The 20,532-nt window shown below is 36.1% G+C and overlaps 1 long non-coding RNA gene across 1 annotated transcript; it reads right to left on the bottom strand.

The window, feature by feature from the left end:
• Positions 1-201: 201 nt before the first annotated feature.
• Positions 202-1,313, bottom strand: LOC125599695. Its single transcript, XR_007333411.1, has 2 exons — positions 824-1,313; positions 202-742 (listed from the first exon to the last, which is right to left on the bottom strand). It is a non-coding gene; the product is annotated as an uncharacterized LOC125599695 (long non-coding RNA).
• Between the last annotated feature and the right edge of the window lie 19,219 nt (positions 1,314-20,532).

Raw genomic sequence — 20,532 nt, 5'->3', positions numbered from 1 at the left:
TTTTCTACGATAACACACATCTTCTTACATTGATTTGGGCTTTGTTGCACTCTTAGGTATATCAAGTGGTCGTTCAGCCCAGGGGCATTTGCTTTCTTTTATGGGTCAAATAAAATAGAGATGAGACATAGGGAACATATATTTTTGGATTATTCATAGATGTGTTCAAGGCTATTAAAGGAGCTTTGAGCAAGACCAAATGATAATGGTTGTCGAAAGTGACATTTAAATTCAATGTTGCTCGTTTGTTTGGATTTTATAAGCGAGGAGCCATCAAAGAACATTACAAAATGACTCCTCCTTGTGCTAATATAGACAAACATTACAAAATGACACTACAAAAGAAACCAAAAAAATATTTGTTTTTCTTTATCCTACACATCTGCTTATGATCTTTATCTGTGATATATGGACGAATACGCAGATCTTTTTCCATTTTTTCTTGAGCTCCTGCGAGGCAGACTCTTTTTCTGAAGCTGAGCCAAAGATGATCAGATGAGTCCACTCTGATAAAACCAGTTTCTAATGGTTTAAGTGAGTATCCTTCACCTTACAATACTTATAATCATATAGTGTTGCTTCCTCACATGGCATTAAATTCAAGTCAGGTAGCAGGAAACTGCCATCCTCATTCTCTACCAAATTACATTCTGAGAGAGACGTAGAAAATTTGTGTGTTCAACTTCATTCTCTTTAAGTTCTTGTTCTTGATGTCTCCTCGTTCGCTGAGCAATGCAATGTCCTGCTCATAAAAGAAAACACATTCATAAAGAGAAGATCTTAATCACATAGAGGAATGGTCAAGAATTCAAGAACTGGGAACCTTTTTGTTCTGCAATCTTTTGACATCAAAATCCAGTCTGCGGTTACAAGAACCTGCGATAATAAACAAGAATCGTTTGATAATAAATGGGGGGAAGTTGAGTCACAAGAAACACAGGATGACAAAGTCCCCACTCTAATTAAATGTTTGTGAAAAATGGTCCCATGTGAATGTGATGATAACGATAACAATATGAACGCGTCTTGTCATTGAGGTTGATAACCTAACTCTCCTTTCCAAACACACACTTCACATATCTAATCCATAAACTCTCCCTAGAATCCAAACTAATTCATTTGACTTGTCTTAGAACTCATAGCGGTGGTCCACTGTTTACAAACTAGAGATAACTCATAGGCCGGCCCATCACAAACAACAGTTAAGTATTAGCCGATCCAGATTATTATTTATTATTAAGGAAAATATAGCTAACTAAAGTTTATTAAAGATGATCCAAGTAATTATGCCGGATTATTGCCTATGCGATGACATTACTCGAACGACAAGGAACGAAACACAAACAGAAACGGTGACGTATCATGCTATTCTTTTGAGCAGCCCTACGAAATGACAAGAATACCCTCTCCATGTCAAACACTTCTAGTTTTGTCGGGGAACAAAGCAGGAGAGAAGCAATGAAACGAGATATGTTGTTTGTTGTGAAGATGAATATCTTGATGGTATTCAAACAAACATAGACGATAGAGTTTGAAAGAGGAAGATAAGGACGAACCTTGGATCTAGATCCGACGGGTGATGAGCCAATGGTGGCCTCGTGACCGTCGAGGTAAGCAGATGGAGAAGAAGAAGCGCTCCAAGAGCGGTGTACTCGGGCTACATCTCGCTGATTCAACTTCTTTTCTCGACCGTGGCTGCCGGTTCCCCACCGGAGCGTAGGACACGAGAACAGAACAGGTCTCACTTTGGCTTTCTTGAGCTTAACAAGAAGCTCAGCCACCACTTCTCCATCTCTCATCGCTGACTTCGTCCAATCATCTGACGTCACCATCTCTGGTTCCAGACTTAACACTGACGAAACACACAGAGAACCAACCAAAAGAAAAGGCAGAAGACACAAAGCTAAAGATACTACTAACTTTGAGACAGAGAGAGAGAGAAAGAGGAGAAATTTTTTGGGTATGTGTGTGTGATAATGAGATTTTTTAAATTTAATTATAATATTTGTAAGTGTGGAGGTGTGGGAGACTTAAGTGGGACCCATGCTTGACATGCACTTGGCTGCTAATCACTCACAACCGCTTTTATCACTTGGGCGGCTATTATACAGTTTTTTTACAAGTTATTTATGGGCTTTCTATTCATGGCTATTCTATGTGACCATTAAGGGCCTTTTGTAACAAATAATAAGGGCTATTTGCTAACTACTATAAGGAAAGATTAAGATAATTTGTTTGGTGTACTCTTACTGAGCTACTATTTTCTTTTTATCTCAAATACGAAACCATATTTCACTGATAAAGGATATCACTTCACGGCAAGATGAGCGAGATGTAAAAGCTAAGAGTGCACCAAGAGAATGAGAACAATTAGTAGGCTAGGTCCGCTTGATTTCGTTCTTGACCCATTCTGCCAATTCGTCTTGTCGGGATAAATCTATAATCCGAAATCCGAACCGAAAAATCCGATCCGTACGCGTCCGAATTAAAAATACCCGAATGGATCTTCACTACAAGAAAACACATGCTTAACGACGAATTTAACGAGGAAAAAATTCTCGTAAATTTACGTCGAGTTTACGAGAATTTACGTGAAAAACTAAAGTCATCGTTATTTCCTCGTAACGTAACGACAAAGTGTTTCGTCGTAAAGTGGATGTAATTTTACGAGTATTTTACGAGGAAAAACTATTTCCTCGTAAATACGACGTAAACTTTGCGTGGTATTTACGAGGAAATAGTTTACGTGTATTTAGCGAGGAAATTTTTGAATCCACCAACTTTGTAGGTGTTACACTTTTTTTTTTGGCCACCTAATTAATTTTCGTCGTAAATTCATAGGAAATTACAACTACCAGATTCGAATTTCCTATAAATATGGATGTTTGAACATCATTTTAAACACACCAACAACAAAAAACGTGAAAAAAAATGGCTGGCTCCGGGACTATTTACGAGTTGCGGAAGTGGATGTATATGCATAGAGATGCTAACGGGAGAGTGACGAAAGAATACCTTGCGGGCCTGGAGACATTTATGCATCAAGCAGATTCAACACCGCTCGCCCAAGAAAGTGGTAAGATGTTCTGTCCTTGTCGGAAATGCAACAATTCGAAACTGGCAAACCGTGAAAATGTTTGGAAGCATTTAATAAATAGAGGTTTCACGCCAAATTACTATATCTGGTTTCAACATGGAGAAGGTTTTAATTATGATCAGACGAAGCTAGTAGTAGTAATAGCAATTTTCAGGAAAAAGAACCGGTTGATCATCATTTGCATAATGAACATAGTTACCATCAGGAGGAGATGGTAGATTATGATAGGGTTCATGATATGGTAGCTGATGCATTCGTAGCTCATGATGAAGATGAAGAACCTAATATAGATGCAAAAAAGTTTTACGAAATGTTAAACGCGGCGAATCAACCACTTTACAGTGGTTGTAGAGAAGGTCTCTCTAAATTGTCGTTAGCTGCTAGAATGATGAATATTAAAACTGATCACAATCTACCTGAAAGTTGCATGAACGAATGGGCGGACTTGTTTAAAGAGTATTTGCCGGAAGACAATGTGTCTGCTGATTCTTATTATGAGATTCAGAAACTGGTTTATAGTCTTGGGTTGCCTTCGGAGATGATAGATGTTTGCATCGACAACTGCATGATCTATTGGGGAGATGATGAGAAGCTAGAAGAATGTCGATTCTGCAAGAAGCCACGATTCAAGCCGCAAGGACGGGGACGTAATAGGGTACCGTACCAAAGGATGTGGTACCTACCAATTACAGACAGATTGAAAAGATTGTATCAATCAGAGCAGACTGCTGGAAAGATGAGATGGCATGCCGAGCATACTCAGACGGATGGTGAGATGACTCATCCATCAGATGCAAGAGCCTGGAAACATTTCAACAAAGTACATCCAGATTTCGCTAGCAATATCCGGAATGTGTATCTCGGATTATGCACAGATGGATTTAGTCCGTTCGGAATGTCAGGGAGACAATATTCATTGTGGCCAGTCTTTCTTACTCCATACAACCTGCCACCGGAGATGTGCATGCAACGGGAGTTACTATTCTTGACCATATTAATACCTGGTCCGAACCATCCAAAAAGGTCCCTGGATGTTTTCCTACAACCACTGATAAAAGAGTTGAAGGATTTGTGGTCAACAGGGGTGAGGACGTATGACTGTTCAACGAAGACGAATTTTACGATGCGAGCGATGCTTTTGTGGACCATAAGTGATTTCCTGCCTATGGGATGTTGTCTGGATGGACTACACATGGGAGATTAGCTTGTCCATATTGTAATGGAACGACAGATGCGTTTCAACTGAAGAATGGTAGGAAGACAAGTTGGTTTGATTGTCACCGTCGATTTCTTCCCATTGGCCATCCTTACCGAAGAAACAAGAATTTGTTTAGGCACAAAAGGGTTGTGAGAGACACTCCTCCTCCATATCTAACTGGAGAACAAATTGAAGCGCAAATCGACTACTACGGAGCTAACGAAACAGTTCGTTGGGGTGGTAATTGGCATGTCCCTCGTAATATGCCAGATTCTTACGGTGTTCATCACAACTGGCACAAGAAGAGTATATTTTGGGAGTTGCCATATTGGAAGGATCTTCTTCTGCGCCACAACCTCGATGTGATGCATATAGAGAAGAATTTCTTTGAGAACATCATGAATACAATATTGAATGTCCCAGGGAAGACAAAAGACAACATAAAATCGAGGTTGGACTTGCCGGATATTTGCTCAAGAAGCGAGTTACATATTAAAAGCAATGGACAAGTTCCCGTTCCGATATTCAGATTATCTTCAGAAAAAAAGTCGGTGTTGTTCAACTGGGTGGCATCAGAAGTGAAGTTCCCCGATGGGTATGTTTCGAATCTCTCTAGATGTGTTGAAAAGGGTCAAAAGTTCTCCGGGATGAAGAGTCATGATTGTCATGTCTTTATGCAACGACTACTGCCCTTTGCATTTGCGGAGCTACTTCCAACAAACGTACATGAAGCACTTGCAGGTACGTAGTGTATTATATCACAATAATTTACAAAATAATATATGACTAACAATGTGTTTAATTTTTTTTTGAATATAAAAGGCATTGGAGCATTTTTCAGGGATCTGAGCACACGCACTCTTAAAGAAGAAGTTGTGGAACAGCTTCAGGAGAACATTCCCATCTTATTGTGCAACTTGGAGAAGATATTTCCTCCCGGATTTTTTGACGTCATGGAGCATCTAGCTGTCCACCTCCCATATGAGGCATTGCTTCGTGGACCTGTACATTACGGATGGATGTATCAGTATGAGCGAGCCATGAAATATTTGAAGGGAAAAGCAAAGAACCTCGCCAAAGTTGAAGGTTCTATAATTGCTGGAAGTTTGACGGAAGAAGTTTCTCACTTCACATCGTACTACTTTGCGTCAAAAGTACGTACCCGGAGAAGAGCTCCAAGAAGATATGATGATGGTGGTGTTGTGCCAACATATGCAGTTGCTGGTGTTCCAGACATCTTTAGCCAGATTGGGCGACTCGGTGGGAGTCTAAAGAGGTTTGGTGGTCGAGTGAACAAGACGCTCATAGTGCACACACCTATATTCTACTCAATTGCGAAGATCCATTGATGCGTTATTTTGAAAGGTAACATATATTGACACTTCGAAACACATATAAGTATAATTAATTGTATAATTGCGAGAGATTCATTCCTATAAAATGTGATTTTACAGCCTATTTGTTTCTCAAGTCGAAGAAACATTTCCTGGTATATCCACAAGTGACGTAGACAAAAGGAAAGATCAACACTTCATTAAGTGGTTGCGGAATCAGGTATTAACTCAAACTCTTTTTTCATACATTATCTGTATTTCATTAACATTCTCTTTATTTTTGCAGGTTGATTATGACGACGACGATGCAGATTATCCTAAGTGGTTACACGAAGTAATTCAATCTCCACTTGTAAAGGTCACCACATCACAGATGTATTTCACACGAGGCTATACTTTTCATACATATGACTATGGTAGACAGCGGGCGACCAGTAACTATGGAATGTGTGAAAGGGGAAACAGATTTCTACGGGATCTTGACGGAGATTATTGAAGTCGAATTTCCAGGGATACTGAAGCTGAAATGCGTCCTCTTCAAATGTGAATGGTTCGACCCCGTCGTCAACAGAGGTGTTCGGTCTAACAAATTCGGTGTAGTTGATGTCAACGGTGGACGAAGGTACAACAAATTCGAGCCTTTCATCTTAGCTTCACAAGCAGACCAAGTTAGCTTCCTTCCATACCCTCGGATGAGAGATTCAGGTATAAATTGGTTAGCAGTGATCAAAGTTACACCTCGAGGACGAATCATCAGTGGAGAAGAACCACCATTGCAAGAAGAACAGATAAATGAAGTCGAGGAACCTGAACAAGAAATTGATGACATCCTTCTCATTGATCCGCATAATCACGAGTACGAAGATCTTACCGATGATGCCACAGACGAAGCTGTTGAAGACGAGTTTAATGAAAATGATGATGTTTCTAGTGATGACGAGAATGTCGATGTATCCGATTGATGTATTTGTTTTATGAATAAGATGAGGGAGTTTGTTTTATGAATAAGATAATGTGGGGTTGTTTTATGAATAAGGTAATGTGGGGAGTTTGTTTTATGAATAAGCAAATGTGGGAATTGTGGTTTGGAATGGAAATAAAGATGGGGTTTGGAATATATGAAGTAGAAAATAAGGAATATGGGGTTCGGGTTTTGGGGTTTCGGATTCTAGGGATTTAAACATAACACTCGTTAATTCCACGTAAGCACAAATCGTCGTAAAGTCCTCGTAGGTCAACGAGGACTAACGACGAAATATAAAAATAAAGAACGCGGGACTCGTTAATTCCACGTAGGATGAAATCGTCGTAATACCAGTAGGATGAAATCGTCGTAAATACCACGTAGGATGAAATCGTCGTAAATACCACGTAGGGTGAAATCGTCGTAAATACCACGTAGGATGAATCGTCGTAATATCACGTAAGACAACGAGGAAATAACGACGAAACCTAAAATAAAGATGGGTTTGGAATATATGAAGTAAAATAAGAATGGGGGTTTGGTTTTGGGTTTCGGATTTCGGGTTTCGGGTTTCGGGTTTGGGGTTCTAGGGTTTTAACGTTAAATAACGGAAATTTGATGGGGTTTGGGTTTGGTAAAGAATATGGGTTTCGGGTTTGGGTTTCGGGTTTCGGGTTTGGGGTTTGGGTTTGGGGTTTTGGGTTTCGGTTTTGTTCGGTTTCGGTTTTCGGTTCGTTTCGGGTTTCGGGTTCTGGGATTTAACATAACACTCGTTAAAATATCGACGTTTGGGGAATATTGGTGTAAGGTATGGGGTTTCGGGTTTGGGGTTTGGTTTCGGGTTTTGGTTTCGGGTTCGGGTTTCGGTTCTAGGGATTTAACCATAACACTCGTTAAAATAACGACGAACTTAAAATAAAGATGGGTTTGGAATATATAAGTAGAAAATAAGGAATACGGGTTTCGGTTTGGGGTTTCGGGTTTCGGGTTTGGGGTTTGGTTTCGGGTTTAGGGTTTCAGTTTGGGGTTCTAGGGATTTAAACATAACACTCGTTAAAATAACGACGACTTAAAATAAAGATGGGGTTTGGAATAATGAATAGAAAATAAGGAATTGGGGTTTCGGATTGGGGTTTCGGGTTTCGGGTTTCGGGTTTTCGGTTTGGGTTTCGGGTTCGGGTTTAGGGTTTCGGGGTTTGTGTTTGGGGTTTGGGGTTTTGGTTTGGGGTTTCGGGTTTCGGGTTTGGGGTTTGGGTTTCGGGTTTAGGGTTTCGGATTCTAGGGATTTAACATTTCACTCGTTAATTCCACGTAAGCACAAATCGTCGTAAAGTCCTCGTAGATGAAATCGTCGTAAATACCACGTAGGATGAAATCGTCGTAAATACCACGTAAAGGATTTAAACAAAACACTCGTTATTCCACGTAAGCAGAAATCGTCGTAAAGACCACGTAAAAGATTTAAACATAAAACCCGTTAATTCCACGTAAGTACAAATCGTCGTAAATATCTCGTAGTGTAAAACAAAACTAGAAAAAAAAAGGAAATGAGAGAAATACCAGATTAACATGTGGCAAGACTTCCAGCAATTATAATACGTAAGTCTCGCCCACATGAATTCTAATATCTTCTCCTTTTCCTATTTTTTTCAAATATTTATAATTTGAATAGGATTTTGCTGAGGAATGTGATTTGAGATAGTTGTGATTTGGGAGTTTGTGTGTGGTTTGAGAATGAGAGTTGTGGTATATTTATAGGAAAGCAAGCCTCGTTAATTCCTCGTAGCTAAATCGTCGTTAATACCTCGTATAAAAAAACACACGGCCTTTGTGATTCCTCGCAATTTCCTCGTAAAAAAAAACACGGGCCTTTGTAACTGCTCGCTATTTCGTCGTAAACTTACGAGGAATTTGCGACGATATGTAATCTTATATATACACCCGAGCGCTCACTCTTTCTTTCCTCTCTACTTCCTCTCTACTTCCTCTCCATTTCGTAGCAATGGTAAGCCTCTCTGATTCCTCTCTAATTTGGTTAGTTTAGGATAGATTAGGTGGTTAGTATAGGGAATTTAGATAGGTTTGCGGATTTTATGTTATTTAGTGTTGATTAGGTGGATAATGTTGGGAAATATATTGTTGATGTTAATTTTAAAAATTTAATTTTTTTTCCCAGGTTCGAAAAGGAAGACTTACTGCCCATTACAGAGAGATCTTCGGTGAGCCGGGTAGTCGTTTAGACCCGGCCTCTTCTTCCGCTCCCGTTCTTCGGGTCAGGAGACTGTCCCCGAGACTCAGTACACTCAGAGAGTCTCTGGGTCTACTTCTTCTAGTGCACCATCGGCTCCTCATGTGCCTCCTCGATGGCTCATCCGACGATGCCTCCTCCTGTGCCTCCTCCGATGGCACCTCCGATGGCCGCCGATATTCATCCTGATTTGATGGTGCCTCCGAGTGCTCCTTACTCGCAGTACACTGTAGAGGACATTCTCAGTCTGCCAGGCAGAGAAGGTTTACCAGTCATCGACCCAGACCGACCGGACGGAACGTTGTGGTATGTTGCATTAATTCTTTTTTAATTCGTTTAAATTTCTTTTATAACATTAAAAATAATTTATATTTTAAATTTGTATTTTCCAGGTGGGGGTTGACGGATGTCTTGCATCGGACGTAACCGACACGATCAAGGGTTACTTCTCCATGCCACATCCAAACTGGAGTAAGACGCCTCACTACGTCAGAAAGACGTGGTTCAAAATTTACGCTGTAAGTTTCTATTAATTAATTATATATATTTTAATTTTTTCATGATTTATATATATATACTTTCTAAAAAACTAATTGTTAATTTATTTTTTCCAACAGCAAAAATATAATTGGGCCTTGGGGATCACTGAGAGGGTGAGGAAGAAGTTTAACGCGAAGGCGAAAGTTCGCTTGTTGGACACGGTCTCCAACTGGAAGGGTGACTGGATCGTGAAGGGGTATGAGCGTGGCAAACCCGCTGAGCTCACCACGGATGTGTGGGATGGCCTCATCCGTTATTGGCGCCTTCCTGATTCCATTAGAATCGCCCAGGCTTGCTCTAACTCCCGTACACGGTCGATGAGCACGGAACGGGCCGATGCTTCACACTACGGGCCAAAAACCCCACGCCGGTGTCCGTTTGGAAATGGTAATTAAATATTTTATTAAATAATTTTTTTAATACATATATTTTATTCTAACTTTCTTAAATGTTTTTTAGGCCAAAGAGACGGGACATCTCCCGTCTCTTATGGAACTTTACGAGAGGACCCACAAGAACAAGGCGGGCGTATTTGTAGATGGCAAGTCCGAGCAAATCTACAACGACGTAGTTGCTCGGGTTGAAGACCGCCAGACTCAGCTGACCCAGCAGTCTACCCGACGGATTACCCGTCACCTTATCCACACTTGAAGTGGATAAGATTTACGAGGAGGTAAATTTTCAAAAAATTAATTTTTTATTATTCATTTAATATAACTTTAATTTTTACTTACAATATTTATTTTTTGTTTTTAAGGTTGTCCCTAAAAAAAGGGACGGACGTTGGGTATTGGTTCCGTCAACGATGTTCCGAGAGCGACATCGTCTTATGGTCAGCGACGGGATGATGAAGTCACTGAGCTGCGTAGAGAGTCCGCTCAGCTGCGTAACGAGTTGACCGCGACAAAATCTCGTATGGGTGGAGTCGAGGGCTTCTTGGACGTTATTGCGGCCACAAATCCGGAATGGGAGTCCATGTTGAGGAACATGCGACAACAACATCCCATTCAAGGCGAGTCATCCGACGTACATAACGAGGCGGATGTTACGAGGAGGAGTGATGAATTCTACCGGGCGATGAACGACCCTTAGTTTTTTTTTTTTTGGTTGTGTATTATAAAATTCAAAACTTATTTATATATAAAATTTTTCATATTGATTTATTTTTATTTTAATTTTAATTTATTATTAAATTAAATAATTTTAATTATTTTTTAATTATATTTTTAAATTCTGTAAAATAATAAAAACGAAGTAAATTCGTAGCTAATGTACGACCTCTTTACGTGGAAACCTTACGAGGAAATGACGAGAAAGTAACGAGTATTTTACGAGGAAACATTTACGAGGAAATAACGAGGAAAAGATAAACGAGTATTTACGAGGAAATCCTTTCGTGGTTGTTACGTGTATTTTGCGAGGAAACACTTTCAAGGTATTTACGTGTAGATTACGAGGAACTCGTTTCGAGGTATTTACGAGGAATATAGCGACGTCCTTACGTGGAATATTGACGTGGTCTTTACGACGAAATCTCTACTTCGTCTTTACGACGAAATATATTCCTCGCTAAGTTACGACGAATTAGCGAGGAAATATGTGTTACGACAGATGATAACGAGCAAACGCGCTTCCTCCTCGCTAATTCGTCGTAAAGCCTCTTTTACGACGAACTAACGAGGAAAACCGCCCTCGTTAAGATTATGTTTTCTTTCTTGTAGTGCTTGTAAGTGTACAAAACATATCTGAATCCGAAGTGTTATTAACCGAACCCGAACGTGTAACCCGAAAAACCAAAAATCCAAAAAGATTCCGAAGAAACCGTCCAATGTTCCAAACTAATATACAATATAATTATATGAAACATGAATATATACTTCAAATATTCAATTTCATATTTATTTTGATATGATATCTAACAATAAGTATTTGAATTTAAATAACTACTTTAAATACTTAATTATATATACATAAGTATATTTTTCTTATGTTTTGCTTTTAAATTTTAGATTTTATTTCTAGTATATCCGAACCGATCCGATATAACCCGAATACGAATGATATATGGTTACTTTATTGGTTCTATGATGTGATACAAAACCGACCCGAACCCGATGTGTTATATCCGAACCCGACCCGTACTTGTAAATTTACTAGAATAGGACCTAGGAGGTGTTATAAAAAAACCGAAATCCGAAAAACCCGATCCGAACGCAAACGAATACCCGAACGTCCATGCCTAAATTCGTCCAAGATATGAAAGGTCTTCTTTTCTCTCGTGTTTATTTTCTTTTCTTCCGTAGACGTTTTTATATACATAAAGTTGAAATCTCATGAATCTTTTGTACAATCTTACTTAGGTTTTGAGTCGGGAGTGTTATAATTAGTGAATGGTACACATGTGTATCTCATCCACTAATTTTCCCAATTCAACAAATTTGTGTTACTTCATAACAAATATGATAATACACAAGCAGTTCAAATTTGCTTATGTCTTTTATAAAAAAAGTGGTGAACTACTATTATTTGTCTATACACATGTTTGATGAAGGGTTTCATCCACTTTTATTTATTAATTTGTCTTTAATTTTTTAGCATTAAAGTGAATCTTTAATTTTTTTTCTTATTAATTAACTAACATATGTAAATACCATTTACATTTATTTAAGATGTAAATTTTGTTTCACTTAAATAAAATTTTTTATTTGTATTTTACATTACACCCTCTGTTTCATTATAAGTGTCGTTTTAGGTTTCGGCACACGAATTAAAAAAACAATTAATTTTGTACATTTCCTATAAAAAACACTATTACATATACACCTAACCATATTTCAACCAATAGAAAAATAAATTTTGCATAAAATTAATAAAATTTTCCATTGAAAATCGAAAAGGACACTTATTTTGTAACGAATTTTTTTTTCTAAAACGACACTTAATATGAAACGGAGGGAGTATATGTTATATATATATATATATTATATATTCTTATTTGATATTATACTTTATTTTTAAAATGTGTTATTTTATTTTCTGGGATTTTTTTGAATATCTAAAAATTATTCATGTTTAATTAATTTTAAAGCTCAAGACAATTTTACTACTTTATAAAAACACATTTCTAAATCATTCAAAATAAGATACATATAATTTAACGCTTAAAACAATTATATGTGTATTAAAATATTTTTTTTCTGTTATATTTTGAATAAAAAATTTAGATTTATCGCATTTTATAAATTAATTTTGTAAAATAACTACTCTAGTTTAATATATATCCACAACATCAACGTCTTGATATCGGAAAAACTAGTTTTAAATTTATAAATGTTTTACTTTATATCATAATTTTTAATGGTTATCTGGAAAAATTTTATAATTAAAAAGGATAATATTAATATCCAGCACAAAGTGTTACAACAAAAAATAATATGGATCATGCAAATTAGATTGAAATTATATGAATTTTATTTTATTTTTCAAAAGGATATGAATCCTTTTATTATATTGTGAATCTTAAATTTAATATCAGAAGGAACCAACCAAACTTATATTCGATGTTGTTGTTAGGCATACTAAAATAATACAAATGAACAAAAGCACATGGGAACGAGTCTAGTGATAGCATTTATCATGCCTGACAAACATTTCACCAAATGGTTGTAACTTGTAAAGTGCCAAAGAAGGAGAGGTTATTTGAAACCTTAATCTTTGAATATTTATTTTTAATAAAATAATGTTTATCTATTACAAATAACTAAATATTTGTTTATATCATCATCAAAAGAAGTCTCTGTGGATAACATACAGAAGCAACTTGTATCAATGTCCGTAGGAAACAAAGAACTTTCAAAGGATGAAGAGATGGGGGGGGGGGGGGGGACAGAGATCCCATGGAGTGCGGTGAATAGGAATATGACAAAAAGTCTCTTTGCTCCAAACCGCGTCCTATTTAATTTTTCTCCGACTTTTGCTTCAAAGTTCTAACTCTTTTTTTTTTTTTTTTTGAACAAATAGTTCTAACTCTTTCTTTCTTTTCTAATATGTAATATACACATTTGAATCCGAGTGACACAAATCACTTAACTCTATGTGCTTGTTAGTCTTGGATTCTAATTCAATGATTAGAGCTTATAATCTAAAACCATTTGTAATGTTACTATTGTATTAGACTCACTTTTGATTTCAGTTGCGTGTGTGTGAAAGTTATAAAAACAAAACAATGTTTTAATGCTGTCTTGGTTTTGGAAAGGGGAGGCGACAACAGATTCCGCTGAAGAAAATATACGATGAATTTCTGTGAGATTTCTTCTTCATAATACACAAAAAGGCAAACAAACTTGATATAATATACCATAATATGTAAATATTTCCAAATTTCGAAATGATAATTTGGAAAATTTGTCAACATAGATTAGATTCGCTTCTACCAAGAACATAAGAATGCATAGATAACACCAAAAGATACTGCATGTGTGTATGCAAGCTGAGGAACAACATCTCTAAAACCTCCAAAGTCCATGTTGAATAAATTTCATCCATTATTATAAAATAAGAAAAAATAATATATATGACTATATATGTTTCTATATGTTTAGAATTACATTTGTTATATACGATATTAAATTTATGTGACCTTTTGTTGTGGATTCAATGGACCCTCCATATTTGCATGTGCCTGAGTGTGGAATGGGACGAGAGAATGGCGGTCTTTGACATGGACGTCGCCTAATTATTTTAATTTCATCAATGAACTTTAACTATTTATATAATTAAATTTTTTTGTTATCGAGATACATACTTAGGCCAGGGTACTTAAGAATTTTTTTTTTTTTTCAAAAAAAAAAAATTAAAAAATAAACCAATCGCGGGCCGCCACGTGTCGGTGTAACCCGCAAACAGTGCAAAAACTATACCGATCCTTATTTGGTGATTTTGGAGATTGGTTTTTAAATTTTTGTGGGATCCACGCGTCAGTGGAATCCACATTTTATCAAAAACCTCTTTACAAAACTTGGGATGTTTATGCTCTTAGTTAAAACTTGAGAAATCACCTGAATAACTTTATGTCCATATAAACAACGAAAGATGGTTATTAATTTTCTTTCTTGCAAATAAAATAAATACTAATTACATTTTGTCGTTCTAACTTAAAAATAATTTATGTTTATTTTTTAACACAAATAATTTATATTTATAAGTCATGTTATTCAATCCAGTACATGTACAAGTTTATACTCATCCAAAAAACTGTGATATGAAAGTTTCATACATTTTTAACAAGTTGTTAAATACTAAGTCACTAACAATATAATTCCTAAATTGTTACCGTCGTTATAAGTTTGTTAGAATTCATACACCACTAGATGATAATCCACGCGCATACGCAAAGAGAACTTTTTATACTAATGTTTGTTTTATTAAATAGTTTTAACATTTTGTAACACTACAATTTTTATCAATTTGTAAAATGACGAATACAAATGTTAGTCTCTTAAATGTATCATCGTTGTTGAAAATTTAACGTATTACATCTTTTTTTTTTTTTTAAGAATTCATATACACAAAAGAAAATTAAGTTTTGCGGCCGACACAAATTATAAAAACTAGATAGGCAACATCGATTGTAAAATGACTAAAAGAGATTAGGTTTTCTGCTCTCTATTTGTTTACTATTGAATCTCCATAAGTGATTTCATTTTCTACTTGGGATGGCAATCATGGATCTGGACCGCGGGCCTGGCCCATAAAGGACTGTCGCGGAACGGTATTGGGACAAGGTTTTCTAGGCCCATAAATTTGCGAAACACGCGGGACGGGTCTTTGCGGAACTGGGCCTTTTGCGGGATAGGCCGAAACGGGTCATGCGAGATTATATGGACCCACATTTTTTTTCTTCATTTCTTATTTTGCCTGAAAAAAACGAGAAAGAGAATGAGAAGAAAGCGATTCTTATGAATTTTCCCCCATAAAACATAAGGAGTTTCGGCGATGATGATTCGAGCTCCAATGATGATGATTCGAGCTCCGACGATGACGACTCCAGCTCCAGCCATGACGATTCGAGCTCTGGTGGTGTTTTGATTTGGTTTTCTCTTTTTATGACACACATGTATGAATTGCTTTATTACAATGTGATATTTCTTGTTTAAATTGATTGACTTTGTTTTCAGTACTGTGAAGTGGTGTTTTTCTTAAATTAAATTTGGTTACAATGGTGTTGTTTAGAAGAAAAGTTGGTTGTATATCACGTCCCTTGTATAATTTGGCAAAGTGATTCACGATTTTTTTTTGCAATCCAAATAATTAAAAAGAGAGATGGTTTGATGAAGACATACAACACTTGAGCCAAATTATTACAAAGACAACAACTCAATCAAATTCAAACTTAACAAAAGCTTATGTTGATAACAAGAAAATGCTTTTAACTCAAGAACGCAAGCACAAACGGAGCTTTGTGGCATTGATTTTGATAAGGCTTTAGTGAAGCTTAATGAGCTCTTTTCAACTCTCTTACACAACTCTTATACTTGAACATTCATGAAATAATCTGTAGCAAGCGGTTTGATAAAGAGGCGTCCCGCGGGACGGCCTATATATTATGCGGTACGGTTTTGAGCCGACATTTTGAAGACCGCAGCCCGCGTGGGACATGCCCGCTGTGACCCGCTCGACGACTAAAACCGCCGCGGTACGGGACATAACGGGATGGACAAACCTGTTTATCTCTATTTTCTACCTCTATAATGTTGTGCTTGCGTTCTCGTTTATGTTTCACTGATATGAGTTTTGTTTTTTTTTTAACATCTTTTGTGAATTCAGTGAACTACATAAGTGTCAATTTAACAAAATTGACATATGTAAAAATTAGTTACACTCCAGATACATACTCAAGAATCAAAATTTTGAAGAAAATCACTGGCAAACTCTATTTATAAGTTAATGTTCAAATCTAATATATCAAACTGTTATAGAATATAAGTACATACTCAAAATATTAATGTAAGTCTAGTATATATTTACCAGTTCGGTTTAAATTCTTTCCTTATATAAAATAAGTTGATCCATAATATATGTTTATATGGACCAACTTATTTTTTAAGGATTGTAAGAATTATTCTAGTGATGACACTGGCTACGAAACACGTTATAATGCTTTATGATTAATATAGGGGATTGCTAAACTCTAACCCATTCATTTTTTTTTTTATGCAACCCGTTCATTTTTTTTTTGTTACCGGAGGCTAAATCACATAAGAAAAATAAGAGATAAGAGTATATTTGTGAGATCAAATAAATTTGAGATCTGTTTAAAATAGATGTATTGTTACCAAAGTCTTGGTGGTTTAATAGTAACACAAGAGAATATATATTTTTGTGTTCCAGGTAACTTTGATAGAAAGAGTAATTTTTGAATAAAATATTTAAAAACTGATTTCTGATCTAGAAGAATTATGAGTATAAGATCGGGAACTTTGACAAAAATAATAGATGTATTGATGGAGAAATTAAACTATTAAAACTTTAGCAAAAAAAAAAAAAACTATTAAGAAGTGTTTTAAAATCAGTTCCTGAAAATACATACATTGAAAAGTCCTTTATGTGCGTGGCTATTTACAGTTGAATAATTGTAAATACAAAATGCTTATTGTATATATACTGATTTGGGGTAAAATATGGTTTACAGCTGAATGCAGAAAGGACATGAAAACCCATTTTCATCACCCATGTTTATATATACGTAGTGGCTCCCACGCCACGCGTTTACTATCTAGACCCCACTTTATTTATTCATAATACTCCTCTGAATTTCCCATAACTTTGTACGTAGTCCCAAACAACTGATTCGTGTATGTTCTCGACTCTCTTTTCTCTCCAATGTCGACGAAACTAAATTAAGATGTGTGATATGATCCACCAAACATATGATGACCCTCTATTCTACAAAAACAAAAATTCAGACAACACAACCTAGAAGGATAACCACACTACTCACACGTGCCAAAACAGTGGCAAAGAGACAAAATGAGCAATTCAAACAGTCTTTGGAGCTACCCACTCCCACATGATTTTGATTTATTATCTGATCGACCTATAGTTATCTAGGGCAGTAGAATATAAGAACATATCAAAGGGGGCAATATGAAAATCTTATAACAACTATATTTTCAGAAAATCAAGGGTGGCCTGCCCCTCCCAAACGTATCTACATCACATCATCCACTGCCTAATATAATTAAATTTAAGATAATGAATGCAAACATTGATTAAAGACGTATATTGGCCATCTCCTAATTGGAAAAGTCGATCATGTAACTTACTGATACGTTGCCTCTAGAGAGAGTTTTTTTTTTTTTCCTTTTTCTTACGGACATGATTAATTATTAGGGTTTAAATTGATTAATTATTAATAAAAGCTAATGACCTTCTAGTGATTTTTTCTTGTAGTCATAATTGCTGTCTAAGATTCTTCCATCAAGTTGTTACTGGATTGACCCCAATAATGTTGGCACTTGTTATTTCGATGGATCCATTCTAACAGCACACTTTTTGACTAACATATTCTTCTAGTATCACTTATTCTAGTTACTAATGACTCGAAAAGGATATAATGTCTGAATTGGAAAATAATTTTTAAATACTTGCGACCGAATATAAATTACAAGATTTATTTATTTCAATTGATAAACCAATTATGTTTTACGAAACTTATAGAACAGAAGAGAAATATCAACCAGAGCGTGGTGGACTAGTGGTCTCGAGGTAGTTACAACATCGATACGGACCCGAGTTCGAATATCCCCTGTGGCCACGGAATGCTTTACGCCCTCCCCAAGTTTAAAGTTATCGCGGCGTTGATGCCGGATCCTTGGGTAATGGGTATTAGTGCCGGCTGGTTCCGGGCCAGGGGGATTAGACGGTTGGCAATCAGAAACCAGGTGCGGATTACGGGCTTTCGGGCAATCGGAAACCACTTGCGGATTACGGATCGCCGATTGAACCTCCTGTTAAAAAAAAAAAAAAAAAAAAAAGAGAAATATCGACCAAAATACATCTCCTATATATAAGAATCCACAGACGAATATAAATTACAAGATTTATTTATTTCAATTGATAAACCAATTATGTTTTACGAAACTTATAGAACAGAAGAGAAATATCGACCAAAAATACATCTCCTATATATAAGAATCCACAGACGAACTGGTTATATTATAGAGTGTGTCATTTCCTACAAAACTATCATATAATAATAACAATAAAATCGATACATCCTATATAATGCATAACATTAATTGTTATCATTATCTTTTTTACTCTTCGACTATCATCTGGTAAACTACACTCAGAAATCATGGGTATGATCAGAAAACATTAATAATGTTTGTTTCAATAATGACCTAAAATAAACAAAAATATATAAAATACATAATAGTCGAAGATGATTTTAGTGTTTGATTGAGTCATTATCGAAAACATGGGTGAAGAATGGTGATGAAAGAGTCCCGCTATAGTAATCAAACTTTATTTTTTGCTTCCATTTATTATTGCTATTATTAATTAGCTGAGAAAAATCTAGAAAATATTGGCAGTATCTATGATGTACAGACATGTTGTGATGACCAAACCCATGTGAAAATGTGATGTGGGTTTGAAGTTTTACCGCAGCCAAAATTTCTTGCATCCAGCTTGTTCACAATTGGGAAATAAAAGAAATGGATACTTATTAGTTATCACATAACATACATATTGTCATAAAATACATATTGTTAGGAGATCTCTGGCGATTACAATATCACTTAAAGAGAGCATGATTATTTGAGAGTTCTTAGGGTAATGTTTTTAGCGGAATATAAAAACTCGTCTCTTTACTTTTAACTAAAAAAATTAAGAACCGGTTCTTAAATAAGAACCCGTCTCTTTACTTTTAACTAAAAAAGCTAAAAACCGGCTCTTAAATAAGATATTTACGAGCCGGTTCTTAGCTTTTTGAGTTAAAATTTAAGAGATGAATATTTAAGAGCAGGTTCTTAGCTTTTTTAGTTAAAATTTAAGAGATGGATTCTTATATTCCGGTAAAAACTTCACCCTAAGAGCATGATTATCGGTAAAAAACGTTTTTGGGGTTCTTAAATTTATTTTTGTTTTCTGATTTAATTTTTTTTTTATGTTTTTTAACCGATCGCGGACCGCCACATGTCTGTGGTGCCCGTAAACAGTACAACAAACCCCTATGAAACGTTTCTTATTTGGCGACATTGAAACACACAGTTTTTGCAAAAAGGTGGTGGGGTCCACGCGTAAGAACTCTTCTCCCACCACCGATAATCATGCTCTAAAAATCTCCCAATAATCATGCTCTTAGATATGCTATATGTAGGAGTGTATGACAGTTAAGAATTTTATAGCTATTAATATATTTTTCTAAGCTAAAGTAGTATTCACTCATTTTTTTTTTTTTTTTTATAACCGAGTGTCCTGGCCCCACCGTGGTGGTCCAGACTAGAGACCGAACCCTTAGCGGCGCGGACGCACACCCGAGGGTGGTCATGGCCAGGCAGCGGTCTTCGGTCTCTGGCGCCAGAGCAAGTCCGCATGTAAATTCCCTAGTGGCCAGTGCGATCGAACCCGGGGGCCGTACAGTAGTATTCACTCATAACCTAGGATTTATGTTTGACCAAAAAAAACCTAGGATTTATATGTCACACTATAGAAGTAAGAACTAAAGATATAACTGAAATCCGTTTTATAAGAAAACTATTGAATATGTATATATATATATATATATATATATATTAAAAGTTTTGATAAATTTCGTTTTGCATAGGTCTTATTCTCTTTCAAATGAAAGTACAATGATATATACTTTCCAAAAACATGGTTTAAAACTATTTATTTCCCTACACACAGTTTAGCTAGCATATACAGTTTATAAGTTTTAATATTCACTAACTCTACAATATGTGAGAGTAATAGATAATCCATTTGCCCATGTCGCGGCAATTACAAATACAACAAATGAGTTTCAATTAAGAATACAAATAGTCTCTTTCTCTCACTCCGCTGATGTCTCTCATCAACAAAAATCAATGAGATTTTCTGGATCGTATTGGTAATGGTGTGGGTCCCGTTTAGGACCAAATTGAT

This window comes from Brassica napus, unplaced genomic scaffold, assembly GCF_020379485.1.
Source record: "Brassica napus cultivar Da-Ae unplaced genomic scaffold, Da-Ae ScsIHWf_1960;HRSCAF=2608, whole genome shotgun sequence".
Lineage (NCBI taxonomy): Eukaryota > Viridiplantae > Streptophyta > Magnoliopsida > Brassicales > Brassicaceae > Brassica > Brassica napus.
The sequence above is the reverse complement of the archived record's forward strand: the minus strand, read 5'-3'. Positions and strand labels throughout refer to the sequence as shown.